At 43.6% G+C, this 23,491-nt stretch overlaps 1 pseudogene; it reads right to left on the reverse strand.

The window, feature by feature from the left end:
* Positions 1–2,412: 2,412 nt before the first annotated feature.
* Positions 2,413–23,489, reverse strand: LOC148032924 (agamous-like MADS-box protein AGL66; annotated as a pseudogene).
* Between the last annotated feature and the right edge of the window lie 2 nt (positions 23,490–23,491).

A 23,491-nucleotide genomic window follows, 5' to 3' on the forward strand; every position in this document is an offset into this window, starting at 1 on the left:
CATCTTTGCTTTCCACCCAGGAAAGCCTTGTCCTTGGAAGAAGGGAACCGAACGTTGGCCAAATGGATATCCATTAATAATTACGCAATTGGCCATGCCTGTATGTCGAGAGAAAACAAATAAGATGAGATCACAGAATCTGCAAACCATGATCAAGACGAGCGTAGTTGAGACGCATGACAATCAAAATAGGGAGATGCACGTAACAACGACGAAAAGTATTGAGTGACTAAAAAGAAAGCCCAAAATAGAGAGATGTAACATGCAAGACGAGATGACGCATATAAGAAAAGTACTATTTCGGTCGAGCAAAGAACATGAACGATAATAAAACATCGCTAAAAATAGCAAGATGTTTGCTTGTCGTAATCAACGTCATTAACGAAGACGAGTGATTAACGAGCTGTAATTGGAAATTAACAAACTATAATTAGAATTACAATTTTAAACAAAGAATCGCAGATTCAAGCAGAATTGTTGTCTTGAATCCTGAACTGTCATAACTTTTGATCCAGAACTCCGATTGACAAGCAGTTTTGACAGGATTCAATTAACTAATACTTCTAGTTTGAACAACTTTATGTATCAAATCATCACTTGTGCAAAGAATTCAATCAAGTATAAACAATTAAACAACTTATCTTCCTTGTTGTTGCTATGCATCCATAGCTCTGATACCATGTTGAGAGAGAGAGACAGTACGAGAGAGATACACAAGACATGCTCCCAAAGAATGATTCATATTGATGTAGAGCTAGTATATATATGTGAGACCCAAGTCAAGTGAGAGATGATATATATAGTTGTAACAGATGCGACATCTGCAAACAAAACACAGGAATAAGATAAATTTGCTAAACTGCAATATTGTATAAACTGTACTATTGTGTAACATATTCGTACAATTCTAGAAATAAAAATTTATTTTTTTATCAGAGCTGGCGCGTGTATAATCGCGTTTGAGATGCAGAATAGATGCACTCTCAGATGCTTCCCTGAAATCAAACCTTCTGGTCGGAGCACGTGTATATTCGCTTCAGAGATGCAGAATAGACGCGCTCTTAGACGCGTCCGAGAAGTCAAAGCTTATGGGCGAGCGCGTGTATATTCACGTCTGAGATGCGGAATAAATGCGCTCTCAGACGTGTCTCTGAAGTCAAAGCTTCTGGGTAGAGCGCGTGTATTCTCGCGTCAAAGATGCAGAATACAAGCGCTTGGAGACGCGACTGCAGACGCGGTGATCGCAAACATAGCTGCGCATCTATGTCTGCATCTGCATTGAAATCTACACGCGTTGTCAAACGCGCTAGGTTGACTGCTCTCAATCCGACAACCGCCATCCATGATTTATTTGTGATATAAGAACTTCAATCATAGATCCTAATACATAAAGAGAGAGAGAGAGAGAGAGAGAGAGAGAGAGAGAGAGAGAGATGACTCACCTTGGGTCTTTGGTGTGGACAGGTGGTGGTGCTGCTTCCTTCCCCTTCTTCCTCTCCTTGGTGAGTTATTCTCCCTTGATGCTTGTTGTTTGTTATCTCCTCTCTTTGCTTCTTATTCCTCTTATTCTTCTCTCTTTTGTTCTCTCTTTCTTCCTCTCCTTGTCTTTCTTCTTTCCCCTCTTGTCTCTTTGAAGTGAAAGAAGAGGTGAGTCATGAAGAGACTAGTGGAGGTAGACTGCATGTCGGCTAAACTCGAGCTTCAGAATGCGCAAAAAACGTAGGAAAGGCGCAATCTGAAAAGAAATGATTCAAGTATCTTTTGAATTTTGACTTTTCGTCTATTATTGCATGTATATGCACGTCTAAGTTTACGTAAACATGCTTATAGACGCGGATTTAGACGCAAATTTAGACGCGTTGTTGTAGAGTTCGTGTAAGAGCTGCTGAACACGGAGTTCAAGTGGCAGCAAGGAAAGAGGCTAACAAGAAGAAATCGAATTTTTGGTGCCAAAGTTCACTATATTGCTTGTCAAGTTTGTAGAGTTACAACAAAGAAACTGCCAATAAACAAATTTTGTTCAAGTCCTTCAGCATGTAACTTTTGGCTTTACTCCAAGGCTCTTAAGCAAGCTCAAACTTTCAAGCCACTAACAAAGGTAGACAGTAGAAGGTTCACAAATAGTCTCCAACCCCATGTATAAATCAGAGCAACATCAAGGGCCACCTGTTCCTCAGCATTGCTGAACTCCCATAAACCTGGATAAAATTTTGTTCAAGTCCTTCAGCATATAACTTTTGGCCTAAGGGCATAGAAGAAGAGCTGAAAGAGAACAAAAGAGGACCAATGAAGTGGGAAGTTCCTCAAAGACTCTCCAAATGAGGTGGGTAACCCTTCTCTAAGGCCTTCCAAATGAACACTTCAGCAAACCTTGAAATTTGAGGCCTAATGCTCATTTTCTCTTTCTTATCATCAGACTGTTCCTTCCAACTGCTTTTCGTAAGGCATAATACCACTGGGCATACAATCTGGACCATTATTTGGGTCACTTTGACCAAGCATTGGATTTGTTTCTGGCTGAAGAGCCATCACATTGTTTGATCTTTGGTCTACTTCCCAAGTTGCTTAAGATGCAGCATCTAAGACTGCCATATTTAGGAGACTTTCTGGATAAATCTGCTGTGCTAGTTGGCTGTAAAGAACGACCTGATGGCTTGACTCCAGTAGTTGCCTTTGTAGCCGCAGCTCTTTTAGGCAACATTGCTATTTTTCCTCTAGCTCGTTTGCATCCTCTATTGTTTGGAATGATTCATATAATCTCAATCTTTGTTGCAAGTTATAGTAATACACCTGAAGATCTTGCAAATGGTGGTGCAGACTCTCAAGACTAGGTGTTGGTGCACTCATGATCGAGCTTCTTGAACACACGTTTGAGTTGCTCCAAAGCTTCAACTTTCCTTTTGGCCCTCTCTTGAGGTGCTAGATTTGCAAATCTCATTATGGCATCCTCTGGAAGGCTTCTGGTCCCATTGACCCAACTCAATTTGCCAGGGGGAAAAAAACAAGATGAGAAGGATATCGATGTCGCAGAGCGTGGCGAGCTCTTTGGTCATCTTCTCGAGGCCCGATCGGCGCTTGCTGTAGGTAACTTGTTTGCCATTCGGGGTCTCAATCCGCTTCTGTACTGCTTTTTCTTTGCATTCTCCATCGACCCAGAGGTCATCTCATTCGCATCAAGCTCTTCATCTCGATCATCTGCCGCCTTTCAGAACACAGGAATGTACAAAGGGGAGGATGGGTGAGGGAGCGAATAGGATTCGATGAATTAAACTTCTCAGAAACCAGAGATATGCCCTGGAATGGAAAATTCCCTGTAGTTTTCCAGATTGAAAACGAGTCAGGATTGAGAGGTTCCCACTAAAGGCGATGGCGTAGTCCACCGATTATAGCGGATCCAAAAACAGGGGTGAGGCGCTATGCCTCCTTTTTTACTCTAAAAAAAACCAGACGCTTTGCTTGGAAGAAGAGAGGCATGTCCAGCCCTATCCACTGAGAAAGCAGCAGTCTAGGTTGCTTTTCCTGATACCTTCTGTCAGAGACCAATCCAGGATCTATCCTTTTTCGTGGTGGTTCCGTCGGGCAAAATAATTGAACAAGTGTTTAAACTTGTGCGGGATATGACCCTTGGGAATTTCGAAATGCATTGAGTTCAAGGTCCATTCCACCATGAGAAATAGCCTCGTAGATTCCATACAATTCCATTGTATCAAAATTGAATAAGAACAAGAGCGTGCCAGGGGTAACCTGCTCCACCAGATCTCTTCTTGCAACAAGTGGCAAACCAAAAACCTTATATCAAAAACACTCTTGCTTGGTATGGTTGTTGCACATGAAGATAACACCAGCAAACCAGGCCCAATAGCTATCCTTGTCGAAGCTTGACACATTCTATGGGATACAGTCTTTGAGACAGCTGTAGAGATTCCTTCCATCAAAGGCAAAGGCATATGAACCCTTCTTCTCCATGGCATGTAGTGCTAATGTATCTTCTTCAAAAATGCTTTGTCCCGCATATTACGTCAGCCTTGATCACGTGTAACCTTTATCTTCATAGCTTAAATGTCGACTTCTACAAAGCTTCCTTTGATTCCACAGTTTCCTGCACTTTTCTTGGAATTCATCATTGAAATTGACAGCATAATATTACTCTTTGGCATCAGTTTTTCATATTTTTCTGACATACACACAACATGCACACAAACAGAAACACACACAAACACAAACACACAAGTGGAGTATGTTCATTGGATGCGCGTACTGAAAAGGACGGAAAGATAATGCAGCAGTCAAACACAATGAAACACACGCAAAAAGATAACACAGATGCACAACAAAAATGGAGGTGTTTATGGCTCGGATGCGCAGCAGCACGACATCCACCCCCTCTAAACCTGCGCATCCTCCGGATGAGCCAACTATCCAGGATCATCCAAGTCCACAAACAGGTCCAGTCCATCAGTTTCCGGTAGACCTGTTTCTCCATCAGCTTCATCATCCATATTCTCTGCTTCTTCTGTTAGAATTTCTTCTGACTGCTCTTCTTCTTCCAATGCTTCAAGTGCATACTCTTCATCTTCTCTTCTCTTGAAAATCTTGACTCGTTTTCCAGCAATGGGCACCCTCAATACCGTCCCATCCAATTCAGCCAACTCATAGGTAGCATTGTCAAAAACTTGTTTCACCTCATACGGTCCAAACCATCTTTGAACCATTTTTCGCATGTTGCTATGCTAATTCTCTAGGCTACTGTCATAGACTAGAACCCAATCTCCCTCTTTTATGGCTCTAGGCCGCAAGCGATGCCTCAAATCAAACCTGTCCTTGTTTCTGAGTCGGGCTGCCTTTAAACGATCAACTGCTAGCTGCACATCTTCTGTCCTTCTCTCTAGTTGACGAATCCGAAGAGCTAGAAGCTCCTCTCTTGATAAATTCTCATGCCATGGAAGAGCACTCCACGTGAGAGCACAGATTTCAGTAGGCATGACAGGTTTTTGCCCATACGTCAACTCTGCAGGCATATATCCAGTAGTCACGCTATGTGTAGAGCTGTCTGCCCACAATGCAAAAGGTAGTAATCTCGGCCAATCTCCAATGCGACCTCTACAAGCTTTTGCCAATGCCTTAACTATCAACAGATGTCCTGTTTCGCTCTTGCCATTCCCCTCTGGATTATAGGCAGTAGTAAGAGCCAACTTAATCCCAAGCCGTGAGAAAAATTCTCTAGCTTCGTCTGCATCTAGCTCTCCACGATCAGCTGTAATCTTGCCTATACATCCATACCTACAAAATATTTCTTCGAACAAGAATTTACATACTGTAGTGGTGGTCTTCGTCCGCAAAGATCTGCCTTCAACATAGTTTGTAAGATCCTCCCTAGCCAAGACAAGATATCTCATTTGCCAAAGTCCCATTGGCAAAGTAACCAAGTCTACCACCCACTTATAATGAATACATAGTGGATAGGTCGGATGCGACTCATCACGATGCCGCACTAAAGAGTAAAGCTGACAGTACCTGCAAGTCTCCACAAAGTGGGAAACATCTTTATACATCCCTTTCCACCAGTATCTTTCTTTGTTTTTCTCATAGGTAGCCGACACATCTCTATGTCCAGCCCAAGAACTCTCATGAAACTCTCGCATAATCTATATCTGCATCGCTGCCTCACAAACTACTCTCAAGGGTAGGCCGCCTCTCTTCTTTGGATACTTCCAAAGAAAACCATCTTTCAAGAAATACCCATAAGCCTTTCTTCTGATTTTCTTGAATACATCATCTGTCCAATCAGCTCTTCGAGTTAATGAACTCAGATATTGACCAATTTGCAGCCACTCGTCAACATAGAGTTCTTCAGTAAAGGCTTCAATAGTAGACACATGACAATCATGAACAAGGACAGAAGCTGCAAACTCTGTCTCATCATCTTCTACAAGCATTGACTCCTCATCCTCATATCTCGCTCTAGACAGCATGTCAGCAACAATTGGATTATTTTTTCCTGCTATATGTCAAAATTCTGGATTAAATGATTTGATGTAGGCAATCCACCAAAGTATCGCTATATCTGGAGTCGAACAGCTAGTAATCACAAGCAAAGGCAAGCAATCCGTTTCCACAACAACTGTAGCACCAATAAAACACCCTTTATCACACTTCAGTTGTAACGTGTCCGCTAGAATCATTCCGGACACGTCTTAGCAGTCCATCGGGAAGGATGTCTAGAAAGCTCCGCCCGGCACTCCCACGGAATGTTACGGGTTTTGCAATCTAGGACTTTCCGCGTCTGCCACGTAACGGAAGCGTCCTGGCCGTTCCCACTAGGATCGACTGGAATTGTTTGGTCATTGTACTAACAGCGACTAGCGTCAGACCTGATCGAACTACTTTACGTAGAAACGCCAGGTCTGAAGCGGATTCATGCTGCACTTGGTTCAAGGAGAATGGGAAACGAGAGGGATGCAAGGCTCGACCTCTCTGCCAAAAGGCATAGTCCCATTCCGTTCCCCTAAAACAGCGTGAATCGGGTAATCGATAATTCCAAGTCATCGTTCTCTCTACTTGTTTCGGTGATGTTGATCATCCTTCTGTTCGTCAAAGACTTTGAGAAAAGTTCCCGGCTAACCGGGACCACCCATCCATAGGACGGACCCATGGTCCATCCTCCGCACTTTCCTCGGCTTGTTTTAGTTATGTAATTACCTACCACATTAGTTTGACATATACAAACAGCTTCTTTGAATTAACCCTGTTATGCACCGGTTCCTTCACGTAATCTTATCACAGGACAAAAAGAAAACAATGCCAAACAACTTCTTTATTATCATTTTATCATTTTATCTTTGAAATACAAGGAGTTCCGCCCGTAGGCATATTCATAATCCACCCGAAGGCTATCCAGTAATCCACCAGGGATCATAATCCAAGTTTCCGCTCGTAGACTAGTATGCGGGCCTCGAGATCCAATCTCGAGTCATGTTAGTCTCTTGTGCAGGGCCGGGAAGGCGAGGGATTTACAGCCAGAGCCCCCCCTGGCACCCAAGCGTCCTCCTGCTCCAAGTAGAACTCAACGGAGAGACCTCTCACGGCGGGTTCGGTCCACGTTCCCGGCGCGGTTCACAACCCCCTTGGTTAGGGTTAGGCAGGCAGTCGGGGGTAACTGAAGCTGCCTCTCCCTTCAGTCTTCAACCTGAAGTATTTAGATATGTTTTTCTCCTTTAGTTCATTGAGCAAACAATGCAAACAGTGCTTTTCTAACGGTTACAAGCACAAACAAATTCCAATGGTCTTTGTGGCTGGCAAACTGTCAAGGAGTGACTTCCTTTCCTCCGAATGCAATCCGCATTCGTTCCGGAATCAATTGCAACTTGGCAAGATTCCTATCATTCTTGGGTTAGGGTCATACCCTACCCATACTTTAGTGTTTAGTTGTCGTAGGTTCCAGCGACCATGTCACTTTGGTTTATAGTCTGGTCATTTGCTTCAAGGCAAATACTTAACTTTCCTTTTCCTTGGCAAATTATTCCAAAAGTGAGTAACAGGATGATTAGACATCCTCCAAATCATTCCTAATTAGGTTGGCCCATGGTTCTAGAAATATGCAACTCCGTCGGAGTTTCGTCATGATCCTTAGGATAACCTTAGATCATTTCATACATGAACATCCAATTGCTTCGACATTTTGTGAACGTGTGTAGGATCTTTAAATTCACGGTTTTTGTCTAAAGCTAGGTCGAATTATTATTGCACTAAGTTCTAGTTAGCACTTGGAATACCTTTCATTCCGACGGAGCCATACCCATGATTAGGTTACTTAGTCACTATCTTGCGACAAGGATGATCCTTCTAAGGGTAATAACTAAATCTAACGGAGAGCAATAGATACAATACCACCAAAACGCGTAAACATGCGATTGATTGCCTCTACGTATCACATGGTTCATGATAACATTATCTTTCCTTAGTAAGGTAAAATGCTTGCCAATCTGTACGCTAACTTTCCTAGGTCCTACTAGGCTTTACCAATTAATCATGCCTACTACTTGTAGTCCATACTTCGAATACTATGCTTTGACTCCTAAATGCAGCTCTTAACGATGGCATGACGACTACGCAATACACAACGTTCTCCTAGCTACGAAGTAGATAATGAAGTTTATACAAACTAGTGTTAATTTATTCCATCTTACAAGCTATTTGCAAGTCCATACGTTCACTTTAGTACTCTATTCTTTCCGGAAAATACCTTATGGTGTTAACCCTTTTCCTATGAAGTCATTGCGAGAAGTATGTTGCCTAATGTGCAGCACACACTTATTCCTACCATGTCTAGGACGGAAGATAATGTACTTATAAATTCCATTTCTTTGCCTAAGTTTAGACTCATTACCTTGATGATGTACCAAAAACTACATGCAACTAGCCTTCTACTCGTTCAAATTCACGACATATATCAATCTTATCTAATGTTCAAGAGATGCCTTAACACATGTATTTCTTTCCAATTTCCGTATGCATGTGCAATTTCCTTTATGAGCTAAGCGCGCCTAATCATTTCCTTATGCGGAATTAACTCGAAGAAACCTGGACTTGAGGAGTCGGGGAGATGTCCACTTGTACATTCGGAGATGAGCCTTCCGCGGTCGCACCTTGCGATCCTTTTGGGGCCATCGTAGACGTAGATTCGGTTTCTGAATTCACTTTCGTCGTCTACGGATTGTTTTGCCTTGACATGCAACCTTTCGGCTTTTGCCTTTCCTCGTAGGCGGAAGATTTCTTTACGGAATGTCGCTTGCGGTAAAGGGGCTTTAAAGACTTATTGCGGGAAGCCTTTCCCGACGGTCTAGTGGGGTTCTTACGGCTTCACCTTCCCCTTCAAAGTCCCGGGAAGGGGGTATTAATGGATCTTTGGGGAGATGTCGTGGGAAAGGACCTTTGGGAAGGGCCTTTGGAAAAATGGTGGGAAGGCCCTTTAAGGAGGCCCCTCTTAGAAGCTTGCAAAGAAGCTTCTGACTTCAGCAGCTACATGGAGGGGTCGTGAACAGCGTGGCGGGCGGGTGGAGGCTGTCTGGCGGCTGTGGCGGACAACGCGGACTGGGGGCGGCAGCTACGGCAGTCTGGGCGACAGCGTCGGCGGACTGGCGATCCTCCTCACAACCAGCACGAACCTTCCTCTCTCCCTCTCTCCTCCAGCCTTCCCTCTCTCTCCCTCCCTAGCACACCCCCTTGATGGGGGGTGTTTATATAGGAATGGGGGTGGGGAAGAGGGTCTCCACCCACGTGGAGAACTTCCTCATGCAATCCCTCACTTGGCCATCCCCCCTCCACACTCCCTCTCCTCCAGCCATGCATCGGTTGGGGGAAGGGGTAATAGTAAAAAAAATTTCCTTAATTTAATTAAATTGTCCCTCCCAAGAGGGTGTTTTTGCGGGTCTTGCGGTTTTGATCTCCCGGTCTTGATTTACCAAAGCGGAGGATCCCATTTCACGCGCGCTGGTCACACATTACACTGTCAATAATTTCAATGCAAGAGATACCCTTTGCACAAGGTTTACACGGTGTGCGGAAGGTTAATATTTACGGTACGGATACGCGGAAATATTACATTCTCTCCCCCTTAGAAGAATCGAGATGTCCTCATCTCGAGATAAACTGGGGATATTGAAGATTGAGAGAGCTTTCATCCATCCAGGTAGCATCCTCTTCGGGATAATCTTTCCACTGGACGAGGCATTCTCTCAAGGTTCTAGATCTCAACTGTCTCTCCCTGACATCTAAAATCTTTTCCGGCCTTAGTTCAAGGATTCCTTGACTAGGCATTACAATTTGTTGGTCATCAAGTACATGATTTGGGTTGGGTACATACTTTTTTAAGAGACTAATATGGAATACATTGTGAACTTTTAGGTTATCAGGAAGTTGTAATTTATAAGCATTGGGTCCTAGGCATTTGAGGATTTTATACGGTCCACAGTACCTTGGACTTAGCTTCTTGCATTTACCTAGAGATAAAGAACTCTTTTTCGTCTGTACTCGAATGAAGACCATGTCTCCTTCTCCGAAGATCCGCTCTTGGCGCTTCAAATCTGCATATGCCTTTTGTCTATCTTTGGCTGCTTGTATGTCTTGTCTTATTGACCTTATTTGGTCATCCATGTCCTCCAACATTTGTCTTGAAGCTTCCACTCTCAGGGTAGGATCAGAAAAATTTAGAGGACTTCGACAATCATGACCATACAATGCCTGAAAAGGAGTCATTTGAATGCTCTGCTGATAAGAAGCATTGTAAGCAAATTCTACTAACGGCAAATATTGAATCCATCTCTTTGGCTCTCGACAGCAGTAGGCCCTAAGAATATCCTCAATGATTTGATTTACCCGCTCTGTTTGTCCATCTGTTTGGGGATGGTAGGCAGTGCTAAAACAGAGTTGAGTCCCAATAGCTTCAAAGATAGCTTTCCAGAAGTGAGAAGTGAAAAGAGAATCTCTATCGCTAATGATCCTTCTAGGTAAACCATGTAGCTTGAATATTTCTTTGATAAACACTCTTGCGATATCGGAGGCTTTATAGTTTGTCTTTACTGGAATCAGGTGTGCAACCTTAGTAAGCATGTCAATTACAACCATAATGGAGTTGTATCCTCCTTGGACTTGGGGTAAGCCCACCACAAAATCCATACTGATGAATTCCCATTTCATTTGGGGAATGTCAAGTGGTTGTAATTTTCCTGGCATCATGACATGTTCAGCCTTGATACGTTGGCAAGACAAACATTCGGTGACATATTTGAGGACGTCACCTTTGAGCCTCTCCCAATAATAGCTCTTCCTGACTGCATTAAGAGTTTTTGCATAGCCAGGGTGTCCGGCGAAAGGGGAATCATGAGCTTCCCACAATATCTTCTGCTTAAGTGACTGGCTTGCTGGTATACATAGCCTTGTTCTATAGTAAATAAGTCCATTGTCAATAGAAAATTCATGATACTTTGCTTGCAACTTCGGATTCTGATCCTTGGTAGATATTTCTTTTATCATTGCTTGGTAGGCTAAGTCATGGCATGCTTCCTCTCTCGCTAATTCGAGTACTGGGTTGCTTGGCATAGATACCTTTGTAGCCAGAGATCTGGTCGTTGATGGATCCTGCAAGATTAGGGAGTTTAGGAATGCCTTGCGACTGAGTGCATCGGCAACTACATTCTCTTTCCCTGGTCGATACTTGATTTCAAAATCATATTCCTCCAATACTTCAATCCATCGACGTTGCCTCATGTTGAGCTCGTTCTGGGTAAAAATCCATTTGAGACTCTTATGATCGGTTACTAGAGTGAACTTATTTCCCAACAGGTAGTGTCTCCAAAGCTTTAGAGCATGGATGACAGCTAATAACTCCAGATCATGAGTGGCATAATTCTTTTCGTGACTCTTCAATTTCCTTGAAGAATATGCTACTGGATGTCCTTCCTGCATAAGAACACACCCCAATTCAAGAATGCTAGCATCAGTTACTACCTCGAACTCCTTATTGAGATCAGGAAGTCTCAGAATAGGTGCTGATACCAAACATTGCTTCAATTGATCGAAGCTATTTTGCTCGGGAGTTGACCATGTAATGGAAGTCTGCTTCTTTAGTAAGTCGGTAAGAGGTGCTGCAATCAAAGCATAGTTTTTGATAAAGACCCTATACCATCCTGTCAAGCCAAGAAAGCTACGTATCTCTTTGACAGATACTGGTGTTGGCCATTCAAGCACATCTCTGACTTTGGCTGGATCTACTGATATTCCTTCTGATGATACTATGAATCCTAGATATTCAATCTGACGTTTGAAGAATGCACACTTCTTCATTTTTGCATACAGCTTATGAGACCTCATTGTCTCCAAAACAATCCGTAGTTGAGGTTCATGATCTTCTTCCTGTTTAGAATAGACTAAAATGTCGTCGAAGAAGACAAGTATGAAATCATCAAGATATGGCCTAAAAATATCCTGCATTAACCTATTGAAAGTGGCAGGTGCATTTGTAAGTCCGAATGACATAACCAAGAATTCAAAGTGCCCATATCTTGTATTGAAGGCCGTTTTTGGAATATCCTCATCCTTGATCCTGATTTGATAGTAGCCTGATCTGAGATCAATTTTGGAGAAGATCTTTGCACCTTGAAGGCGATCAAGAAGCTCATCTATTCTAGGAATAGGGTACTTGTTCTTGACTGTTGATTGATTCAACCCACGGTAATCAATACATAGTCGAAGTGTCCCATCTTTCTTTTTCTGGAATAGGACTGGAGCTCCCCATGGTGAATTGCTAGGCTGGATGTAGCCCTGATCTAACAGTTGCTTGAGTTGTTCCTTCAACTCAATAGCTTCCGGAATAGACATTCTATAAGGTCTCTTTGCAATTGGCACAGCTCCAGGTATTAGCCTTATTTCATGATCAACTTCTCTTGGAGGTGGAAGTTCAGTTAATTCCTCAGGGAATACGTCAGCATATTCTTTTAGCCAAGAGGGTCCCTCATGAGACTCTTGCTTTTGATCCAACTTGTTGAGTTTGATCAAGTAAACAGGTAATCCTTTCCTAACCCCTTTTATGATCCGCGAGACCTTGGCTAGCTGGATTCTCGGCACTCCTGCCTCACCTTGAGTCGTAACAAACTCTCTGTCAGAGTTTCGAAAGGAAACTTGACCCTTTCCACAGTGGATGTGGGCGTCATTGGGCTTAAGCCAATCCATCCCGAGTAGACACTCATGGATGCCTAAGTTCATGACTCTGAATTTGACTGAGGTTTTCTTTCCTCCCAGATAGAACTCCTCCTTAGCAGTTTGCCTAGCACAAGTTACCTCACGACCGTTTGCCAATTCCACAAGCAGGGTAGGTGCTTCTACTGTGGCTATTCCTAATCTCTTAGCACACGCTGGTGAGATAAAGGAATGTGTACTGCCACAATCAATCAAGGTTTTGAACCCTTTACCTTGATAGTCCGACGGCGTTTGAATTACCGAGAACTAGCGATTCGGGCCCTTCCTGTGTAAAGCGGCATGGACTGTTGCTCTTTCAAATTCCGCTTCCATAGTCGGGTCTTCCTCTTCTTCCGCATTACATCTTTGCCTAGTGGTAATGCAAGCAGCTCTTCCTCTACCACGGGTGGCGGCTCCCTGCCCGCGGCCAGCACCTTGACGGTGTCCCTCGCTAAGCTTGGGACATTCCTTTCTGAAGTGACCAAGTTCGTTGCAATGGAAACATCGGAGGTTTCGGCCATTACTGTGAGTAGGAACAAAGTTGTTGACGTTATTTGTCCTTGCTTTCTTCCTTTGTCCCTGATTGTGGCCTTGAACTCTCTTAACCTGAGGTCTGAATGCTCCTTTGCTTGGGTTGCTATAAGTCCAGTTCTTAATACTCCTTGGTTTAGCTTGCACTTCCTGAATTATAGGTGCTGCTCGAATGAATGCATCCTGAAGATCTGATGGTCTCATAGATTCGAGACGGGTATTTACAGGTGGATTTAAGCCTGCGCAAAATTTGGACACCTGCTGTGTCGTGTCCATTTGTGGCGCATACTTTAAGAGTGAGACAAACTTAGAGTAGTATGCGTCAAGCGTGAGTCCTAACTGTTTTAGCTCATAGAACTCATTCATTTTCTGTGTACGATATGCGGGTGGTAAATATCTCCCTTGCACGGCTTGCTTTAACTTCTCCCAGGTAACGGATCCCTCTGAAATCCCTTGATCCCTGCACCATTGTTTCCACCATAGTCTGGCTTCACCGGTGAGTTTTAATTTGGCGAGCATGGCCTGATTGGTAGGTGCAGTGCCAGCGGCTTCGAAGTAGTCCTCCATAGATTCAATCCAAATCTCAGCGTCTGACTGGACGAATCTGCCCCTCCCGTCAAACTCGGGTGGCTTAATCTGTTTGAGGAGGAACGTCTTCTCCTGGATCACAGTCGTACTTGCTGTAGGGGGCGAATTTGGAACCTGTACCTGGGGTTGCGCCTGGGTAAAAGTTTTCTTAACATTATTATATAATAATTGACATTAGCTTATCCTTAGTTCAACTATTTCGTAACTCATGAAGTTACTTAACTTTTCTTCAACAACTTTGATGCACAATTGGATAGTGATAAAAGAAGTCCTTATTTATATTTATATGGCGTAGCCCCATACAACATCTCCAGTCATTACATCTAGTTTGGGGAGAACAACATAGTATTGGATTTGTCTACAGGAACTGTGTAATAGTAGGGTTTTGGGTCATGTATCTTTAGGAATCGATAATTCATCGGAAGTTCGGGATATCCTTTCCGCTGGAAACCATACTTTCCATGGCGGCCCAATACCTTAACTCTATCGGCTGGAATTACGCGGGTTACTTCCTCATAAACATATGAGTTTAATTCAACCCTTCGACCTCGAATATGCAAAGTCGAATTCACGTGAGCTTCCACAAAAATGAACAGCTTCACGACTTTCAAATCTTCCAACCATTTGATCCTCTTCAGGTTGGTTTGTAGATAAGCGAACCGGTGGGCAGCTATGTAGTAGATTCCTGAAGACCCAGTCCATCTTCGCTCTATATATAGAGGTGATGGGTTATAAATCTGCTCCAAGATGTTCATCATTTCAATTCTCTGCCTATAATGCGGAGAATGCATCGCAGTCATGAACATGATCCGGAACACCAAAAACTTGTTCCACGCCTCGTAATTCTGCAAGACAGTATCGAAGATGAGAAAATGTTTGGACAGGAACAATTTCTTTACTTCACTTCTAATGAAATCTTATGAAAGCAATTCCATTGTAAGTCGAGTCTGATACCAACTGTAACGTGTCCGCTAGAATCATTCCGGACACGTCTTAGCAGTCCATCGGGAAGGATGTCTAGAAAGCTCCGCCCGGCACTCCCACGGAATGTTACGGGTTTTGCAATCTAGGACTTTCCGCATCTGCCACGTAACGGAAGCGTCCTGGCCGTTCCCACTAGGATCGACTGGAATTGTTTGGTCATTGTACTAACAGCGACTAGCGTCAGACCTGATCGAACTACTTTACGTAGAAACGCCAGGTCTGAAGCGGATTCATGCTGCACTTGGTTCAAGGAGAATGGGAAACGAGAGGGATGCAAGGCTCGACCTCTCTGCCAAAAGGCATAGTCCCATTCCGTTCCCCTAAAACAGCGTGAATCGGGTAATCGGTAATTCCAAGTCATCGTTCTCTCTACTTGTTTCGGTGATGTTGATCATCCTTCTGTTCGTCAAAGACTTTGAGAAAAGTTCCCGGCTAACCGGGACCACCCATCCATAGGACGGACCCATGATCCATCCTCCGCACTTTCCTCGGCTTGTTTTAGTTATGTAATTACCTACCACATTAGTTTGACATATACAAACAGCTTCTTTGAATTAACCCTGTTATGCACCGGTTCATTCACGTAATCTTATCACAGGACAAAAAGAAAACAATGCCAAACAACTTCTTTATTATCATTTTATCATTTTATCTTTGAAATACAAGGAGTTCCGCCCGTAGGCATATTCATAATCCGCCCGAAGGCTATCCAGTAATCCACCAGGGATCACTAATCCAAGTTTCCGCCCGTAGACTAGTATGCGAGCCTCGAGATCCAATCTCGAGTCACGTTAGTCTCTTGTGCAGGGCCGGGAAGGCGAGGGATTTACAGCCAGAGCCCCCCCTGGCACCCAAGCGTCCTCCTGCTCCAAGTAGAACTCAATGGAGAGACCTCTCATGGCGGGTTCGGTCCACATTCCCGGCGCGGTTCACAACCCCCTTGGTTAGGGTTAGGCAGGCAGTCGGGGGTAACTGAAGCTGCCTCTCCCTTCAGGCTTCAACCTGAAGTATTTAGATATGTTTTCCTCCTTTAGTTCATTGAGCAAACAATGCAAATAGTGCTTTTCTAACGGTTACAAGCACAAACAAATTCCAATGGTCTTTGTGGCTGGCAAACTGTTAAGGAGTGACTTCCTTTCCTCCGAATGCAATCCGCATTCGTTTCGGAATCAATTGCAACTTGGCAAGATTCCTATCATTCTTGGGTTAGGGTCATACCCTACCCATACTTTAGTGTTTAGTTGTGGTAGGTTCCAGCGACCATGTCGCTTTGGTTTATAGTCTGGTCATTTGCTTCAAGGCAAATACTTAACTTTCCTTTTCCTTGGCAAATTATTCCAAAAGTGAGTAACAGGATGATTAGACATCCTCCAAATCATTCCTAATTAGGTTGGCCCATGGTTCTAGAAATATGCAACTCCGTCGGAGTTTCGTCATGATCCTTAGGATAACCTTAGATCATTTCATACATGAACATCCAATTGCTTCGACATTTTGTGAACGTGTGTAGGATCTTTAGATTCACGGTTTTTGTCTAAAGCTAGGTCGAATTATTATTGCACTAAGTTCTAGTTAGCACTTGGAATACCTTTCATTCCGACGGAGCCATACCCATGATTAGGTTACTTAGTCACTATCTTGCGACGAGGATGATCCTTCTAAGGGTAATAACTAAATCTAACGGAGAGCAATAGATACAATACCACCAAAACGCGTAAACATGCGATTGATTGCCTCTACGTATCACATGGTTCATGATAACATTATCTTTCCTTAGTAAGGTAAAATGCTTGCCAATCTGTACGCTAACTTTCCTAGGTCCTACTAGGCTTTACCAATTAATCATGCCTACTACTTGTAGTCCATACTTCGAATACTATGCTTTGACTCCTAAATGCAGCTCTTAACGATGGCATGACGACTACGCAATACACAACGTTCTCCTAGCTACGAAGTAGATAATGAAGTTTATACAAACTAGTGTTAATTTATTCCATCTTACAAGCTATTTGCAAGTCCATACGTTCACTTTAGTACTCTATTCTTTCCGGAAAATACCTTATGGTGTTAACCCTTTTCCTATGAAGTCATTGCGAGAAGTATGTTGCCTAATGTGCAGCACACACTTATTCCTACCATGTCTAGGACGGAAGATAATGTACTTATAAATTCCATTTCTTTGCCTAAGTTTAGACTCATTACCTTGATGATGTACCAAAAACTACATGCAACTAGCCTTCTACTCGTTCAAATTCACGACATATATCAATCTTATCTAATGTTCAAGAGATGCCTTAACACATGTATTTCTTTCCAATTTCCATATGCATTAAAATTAAACGTAAAAATGTGCAATTTCCTTTATGAGCTAAGCGCGCCTAATCATTTCCTTATGCGGAATTAACTCGAAGAAACCTGGACTTGAGGAGTCGGGGAGATGTCCACTTGTACATTCGGAGATGAGCCTTCCGCGGTCGCACCTTGCGATCCTTTTGGGGCCATCGTAGACGTAGATTCGGTTTCTGAATTCGCTTTCGTCGTGTACGGATTGTTTTGCCTTGACATGCAACCTTCCGGCTTTTGCCTTTCCTCATAGGCGGAAGATTTCTTTACGGAATGTCGCTTGCGGTAAAGGGGCTTTAAAGACTTATTGCGGGAAGCCTTTCCCGACGGTCTAGTGGGGTTCTTACGGCTTCACCTTCCCCTTCAAAGTCCCGGGAAGGGGGTATTAATGGATCTTTGGGAAGATGTCGTGGGAAAGGACCTTTGGGAAGGGCCTTTGGAAAAATGGTGGGAAGGCCCTTTAAGGAGGCCCCTCTTAGAAGCTTGCAAAGAAGCTTCTGACTTCAGCAGCTACGTGGAGGGGTCGTGAACAACGTGGCGGGCGGGTGGAGGCTGTCTGGCGGCTGTGGCGGACAACGCGGACTGGGGGCGGCAGCTACGGCAGTCTGGGCAGCAGCGTCAGCGGACTGGCGATCCTCCTCACGACCAGCACGAACCTTCCTCTCTCCCTCTCTCCTCCAGCCTTCCCTCTCTCTCCCTCCCTAGCACACCCCCTTGATGGGGGGTGTTTATATAGGAATGGGGGTGGGGAAGAGGGTCTCCACCCACGTGGAGAACTTCCTCATGCAATCCCTCACTTGGCCATCCCCCCTCCACACTCCCTCTCCTCCAGCCATGCATCGGCTGGGGGAAGGGGTACTAGTAAAATTTTTTTCCTTAATTTAATTAAATTGTCCCTCCCAAGAGGGTGTTTTTGCGGGTCTTGCGGTTTTGATCTCCCGGTCTTGATTTACCAAAGCGGAGGATCCCATTTCACGCGCGCTGGTCACACATTACACTGTCAATAATTTCAATGCAAGAGATACCCTTTGCACAAGGTTTACACGGTGTGCGGAAGGTTAATATTTACGGTACGGATACGCGAAAATATTACATCAGTGCAGTGACTACTCCCCACAACTCTCTTTTAATCTGCAGATATCTCCTCTACCGCTCATTAAGAACTTTAGCTCCAAAGCGGATTGCATATCTATTCCCATCAGCATCATCCTGGCCCACTACCCAACCTATGCCAATAGGGCTAGTATCAACTGTCAACATGATTGGCCATCCACACTGATAATCCGTCTTGCGAAGAGTAGGAGCTGACTGCAACAGCTTCTTGAGTTTATGCATGGCTTTCGAATGCTTCTCATCCCAATGAAACTTCTGCCCCTTTCGAAGCAGTTGATAGAGAACATCTGCAATGTGAGCAAAATGAGGAATCCAAATCATGTAAAATACACAAGCTCCCACAAATCTCCGCACCTCTAAAGTAGTCGAGCAATACTCTGCAATCCTGCTTATGGCATCCACCTTTGCAGGTGAAGGCTTTCTACCATAATAACCAACCATATGCCCAACTATGATAAATTCATTAACACCAAAGACAGATTTCAGCCCTGAAAGAGTCAAATTCACCTCCTCCAATCGTGTCAATATTTGCTCACAAGCAACCAAGTGTTCAGCCACAGACTGTCTACATCCTCGCAAATCAAGACTCTCATTCTTTTCTTCTTCTGCACAACCCTTAATAGGCACATCATCTAAGAAAGGCATGGTATATTGCGAAATATAGTCTCGCAGAACTCTATGCATAGCATTCATCATATGAGCAACTGAGTTGGTGGCACCTTGAGGCAAGGTACACATTCTCACAAGACCAATAGGTGTCTGCATAGTAGTAATATCCCTGCTTTCCAAGGCAAGCTGAAACTGGTCATAACCTGAATACAAGTCACCTAGGGAGTAGATGGCTCGTCCTGCAAAAGCCTCAGCAAACTCATCCACAACTGGACCTGTTCCCACATTCCTGATTGTCACTCTATTCACGGGCTGCATATCCTGAATAAATCTCAAGGTACCATTCTTCTTTGGTACAGTAAACCACCTGTTAGAATAGGGCGCAGAAGAGGGTTCCAAAATTCCCATCTTAATCTTCTCATTCAGCAACTCTATTAGCTTTGGCAAGTGTGCTCTAGGCATAGGTATAGGACGTATATTCCATGGCACATGAGGAATAGTGAAGATGACCATAGGCGCAACCAATTCGGGACTAATGCAGCCAATTTCATGAGGAAAGAAAGTAAATGCCTTACCATGTCGTCCAAGCATCTCTCTAAAACATTCTTTTTCCACTGGAAGCAAGAAATCATCATTTCCAATCTTCAATTCTGCAAGAGTTTCAGCTGTAAATTTATGTCCAATATTTGCAGGATCTCTCAACATAGGCTGCTTCATAGCTTTTTCTATCTGCTCATCACTATCAGGAGGAAGTGGCCCTGCAACCGGCTTAACCTTCTTATCAATTGTTTTATACTTCGTGTCAACCTTGGCATCAATCAGGCACTCTTTTCTTTGCTGCAATTTTTGCAATTTTTCAGCAACTCTCAACTCTGTTGGCTGAAAGATTTCAGCCCTTTGCTCTATGGACTGCATGGGTACAGCCTGAAACTCTGTATGCTGAAATTTTTCAGCATTAAACTCTGTTGGCTGAATGGTTTCAACCCTCTGCTCTATGGACTGCCATGATGCAGCCTCATACTCTATATGCTGAATTTTTCCAGCATTTAACTCTGCTGGCTGAAAGGTTTCAGCCCTCTGCAACTCTGAAAGCTGATCAAGATCAGCCATAGATTCGGTTTGCTGAGTTTTCTCAGCCTCTAACTCAGTTTTCAGCATAAAATCAGAAATTTCCTGATACATATCCAAGGTTTGCATAGGTATGATCCTTGAACCCTTATATACATCAGTTTTCAGTATATTTTCCATCTCAGACAATGTATCTGCATAAGACATTCCTTATACAGCCCATCCACATGCTCTTCTGCTTGCAAAATACTTGCAATATTCAACTCTTTCTCCTTATGACCAATGTACTGCCTGGCAGCTCTAGACAAATCTGAAATTTTCTGATAACTCATTGAACTATCTGAAGAAAAACCAACAAAATTAGTAAAGAAAGAATGGCTACCAGGAGGCGAGATCTCCTCTTTTCTCCGCTCCGTACCACTGGCATCTCGCAAGACAGCGGTACCCAATGAAAATCCAACTCCTTCGCAGGTAGTGGTGCCTCACGCAAGGAGTCCCTATTTCTCGAATGATTTACTCCAACAGTCATAAACTGAACAGCTCGCATACCATCTTTACTGCGTATCCATGCATAGGCTGAGCCATCAACCATCACTTTCGTCTCCATTCTTGCTTCTGTAATGAAAGGCTGTCCAAGAATAATCGGATAAGAGCAAGAATCCCGAACAAAGCAATGATAATCCTCTTCAACATTACCAATAGAAATTCTGATGCTCGGACAAGCATCATACATATCACCAGAAGTATTATTGGCTGCTCTCATGCGCCAGCCATGCTCTGCATCCATAGGCCACTTGCCACTCTCATAAACACCTCGAGCAATAAGATTAATCTCAGAACCATGATCGACTAAAGCGACCAAAGGAATCTGTTTCTCTCCAATTCTTACCACCATCTCAGTGGTTGCTCTAGCCCAATGACTACATGAAAAATGGATGCGAGGAATGAGGATAGGGGTATCATCATCTTCATACTGCATAGGCTGAACTATTTCTCCAACTGCGGATTGACAGAAGCATTCTCAACCATCACTGTATCATCATGCTCTTCCCCAAGAGCTCCATGCCATAACCCCTGTAAAGCAGGTCCTTCCATTGCATGTCATTTCCTCCGCAAAAGATCCTGCATCTGATCCTGTATTTCTCTTCTAGCAATCCCAAGAGCTTCACCAACAGTAAAAGTGACTTCACTATTTAAAATTCTTTCATGAAAAATCTTACTCATATCCGTCTGCATATCAAGGTCTGACAAGAGCTTGAATCCTGGCTCCTTTCTTGGTTGTCTCTTTTCTTTCATCTGTTTGTCTCCCATAGGTTGCTCAGGACCTGATTGTGCTGGAGAACTCGTCATAGGTGGAGCTGTAACAGGTGGTGAAACAAAGTCACCCCCTGTAGTCGTTTTGGAGGTGCTAAGACCCTCCTCATCTCTTCTTCTCTTTTCCTGAACCATGGCATCTAAACCCTGTGTTTTCGCCATATAAGCAAAAATAGAATACATGTCAACAGGAGAATCCCATCCCGTTTCTCCTTGGATGCTAGAGCCCACATAAGTCATAGTGGATGCCTGAACTTTCCCTCTTCTCGCTATCTCCAAGGCAGAGGACCATAAGGCTGAGTCTCCATCTGATTTCTGCTCAAGCTGGACTCCATAAGCTAAAGCATCTCCTCTAACACTCACATAAGCTGATCGTGTAGCCATATCATCAACGAGCTTCTTCATGCCTCCCTTACCAAATTTTGTGTCAAGAGGAGCACCAGTCTCTGTCAGCCATATCTTCCCATCTTGTCCCCAAAACACTACGTTCTTCTTATGCCCTTCTTGAAAAGCATCACAATCTCTGCAGTATTGGTGCTCTGTACTATCGCACCAAATACATCGTCTCCCTTTTCTTTGGCCAGCTGGAAAAGCAGTCACTGGAGCAGGTGCTACAACAGGTACTGACATAAGTTGCTCTTTTAACTTCCCAACTTCAGCTTTGACTGCCTCTATCGTCAATTCTGCCAAGCCTTTAATAACATCATCTATGGATAAGGGCACTGGAGCAGCAGGAACTGGTAGATTTACAACAGGAGGAGTAGGCTTAGGCATAGAACTTGCAGCAGGGGTAGAAGTAGAGGTCTCCAAGGATTTTTCAGAAACAGATCCTGTATTACGATGCAATCATACCCTCCTCCACTGCTTCTTAACAAGCTCATTCACAACATCAATGACATGTCACCACTCGGTCTTTAAACCTGAATCAGTAGCTTGATCTTCCAAAAGATCATCCAACTTTTCCTGTAAATCAGCATCAGCAGCTTGTAAAAATAATTCCACTTTCTGCATCTCCAAAGCTTGCTGCTCAGTTCCATCCAACTGATCATAGCGGCTCTCAAACTCTCGCAGAAGGGCGGTAACTGAAAGTCCCTTATTAGGCATAGAAACCCATGCTAAGAAATTCCTGCGGTTCATAAGACATGTATCCTCCAAGAAATATTCATATTTTAATGCCTTCTTAAACTCTGTCCAACCAGCATGCGTTCCTTGAATTTCTGAAATTCGGACTTCAAGCGCGCGAACCACGATCCGCAAGAAGTAGCGGCTCCAAACATCTTGAGAAACCCCAAAAAACTTCATCTTTTCTTCATACAAATGCAAGTAAGTTGAAACTTGTTGGCCGTTGAACTGCTTCATCTCCTGTTGGACAGCTTTCAAGGCATCCATGGCATCACTATCACGTTTCGCGTGAGCTTGCTGTTGCATATAGGTTGTAAATGACTGAAACAGATGCTTCATGACATTGTCATCTATCATCTCTTCTTGCGAGTCTCCCATCTTGCTGAAAATTGACACTGCGCTTTCACGTTGGGTTCACCAGAAATGTCATAGAGTTCGTGTAAGAGCTGCTAAACACGGAGTTCAAGTTGCAGCAAGAAAAGAGGCTAACAAGAAGAAATCGAATTTTTGATGCCAAAGTTCACTATATTGCTTGTCAAGTTTGTAGAGTTACAACAAAGAAACTGCCAATAAACAAAATTTGTTCAAGTCCTTCAGCATGTAACTTTTGGCTTTACTCCAAGGCTCTTAAGCAAGCTCAAACTTTCAAGCCACTAACAAAGGTAGACAGCAGAAGGTTCACAAATAGTCTCCAACCCCATGTATAAATCAGAGCAACATCAAGGGCCACCTGTTCCTCAGCATTGCTGAACTCCCATAAACCTGGATAAAATTTTGTTCAAGTCCTTCAGCATATAACTTTTGGCCTAAGGGCATAGAAGAAGAGCTGAAAGAGAACAGAACAGGACCAATGAAGTGGGAAGTTCCTCAAAGACTCTGGTGGGTAACCCTTCTCTAAGGCCTTCCAAATGAACACTTCAGCAAACCTTGAAATTTGAGGCCTAATGCTCATTTTCTCTTTCTTATCATCAGACTAATCCTTCCAACTGCTTCTCATAAGGCATCATACCACTGGGCATACAATCTGGACCATTATTTGGGTCACTTTGACCAAGCATTGGATTTGTTTCTGGCTGAAGAGCCATCA

The sequence above is a fragment of the Lygodium microphyllum genome, chromosome 8 (assembly GCF_053477565.2).
Source record: "Lygodium microphyllum isolate KBCC chromosome 8, Lygodium_microphyllum_v1.1.10, whole genome shotgun sequence".
NCBI lineage: Eukaryota > Viridiplantae > Streptophyta > Polypodiopsida > Schizaeales > Lygodiaceae > Lygodium > Lygodium microphyllum.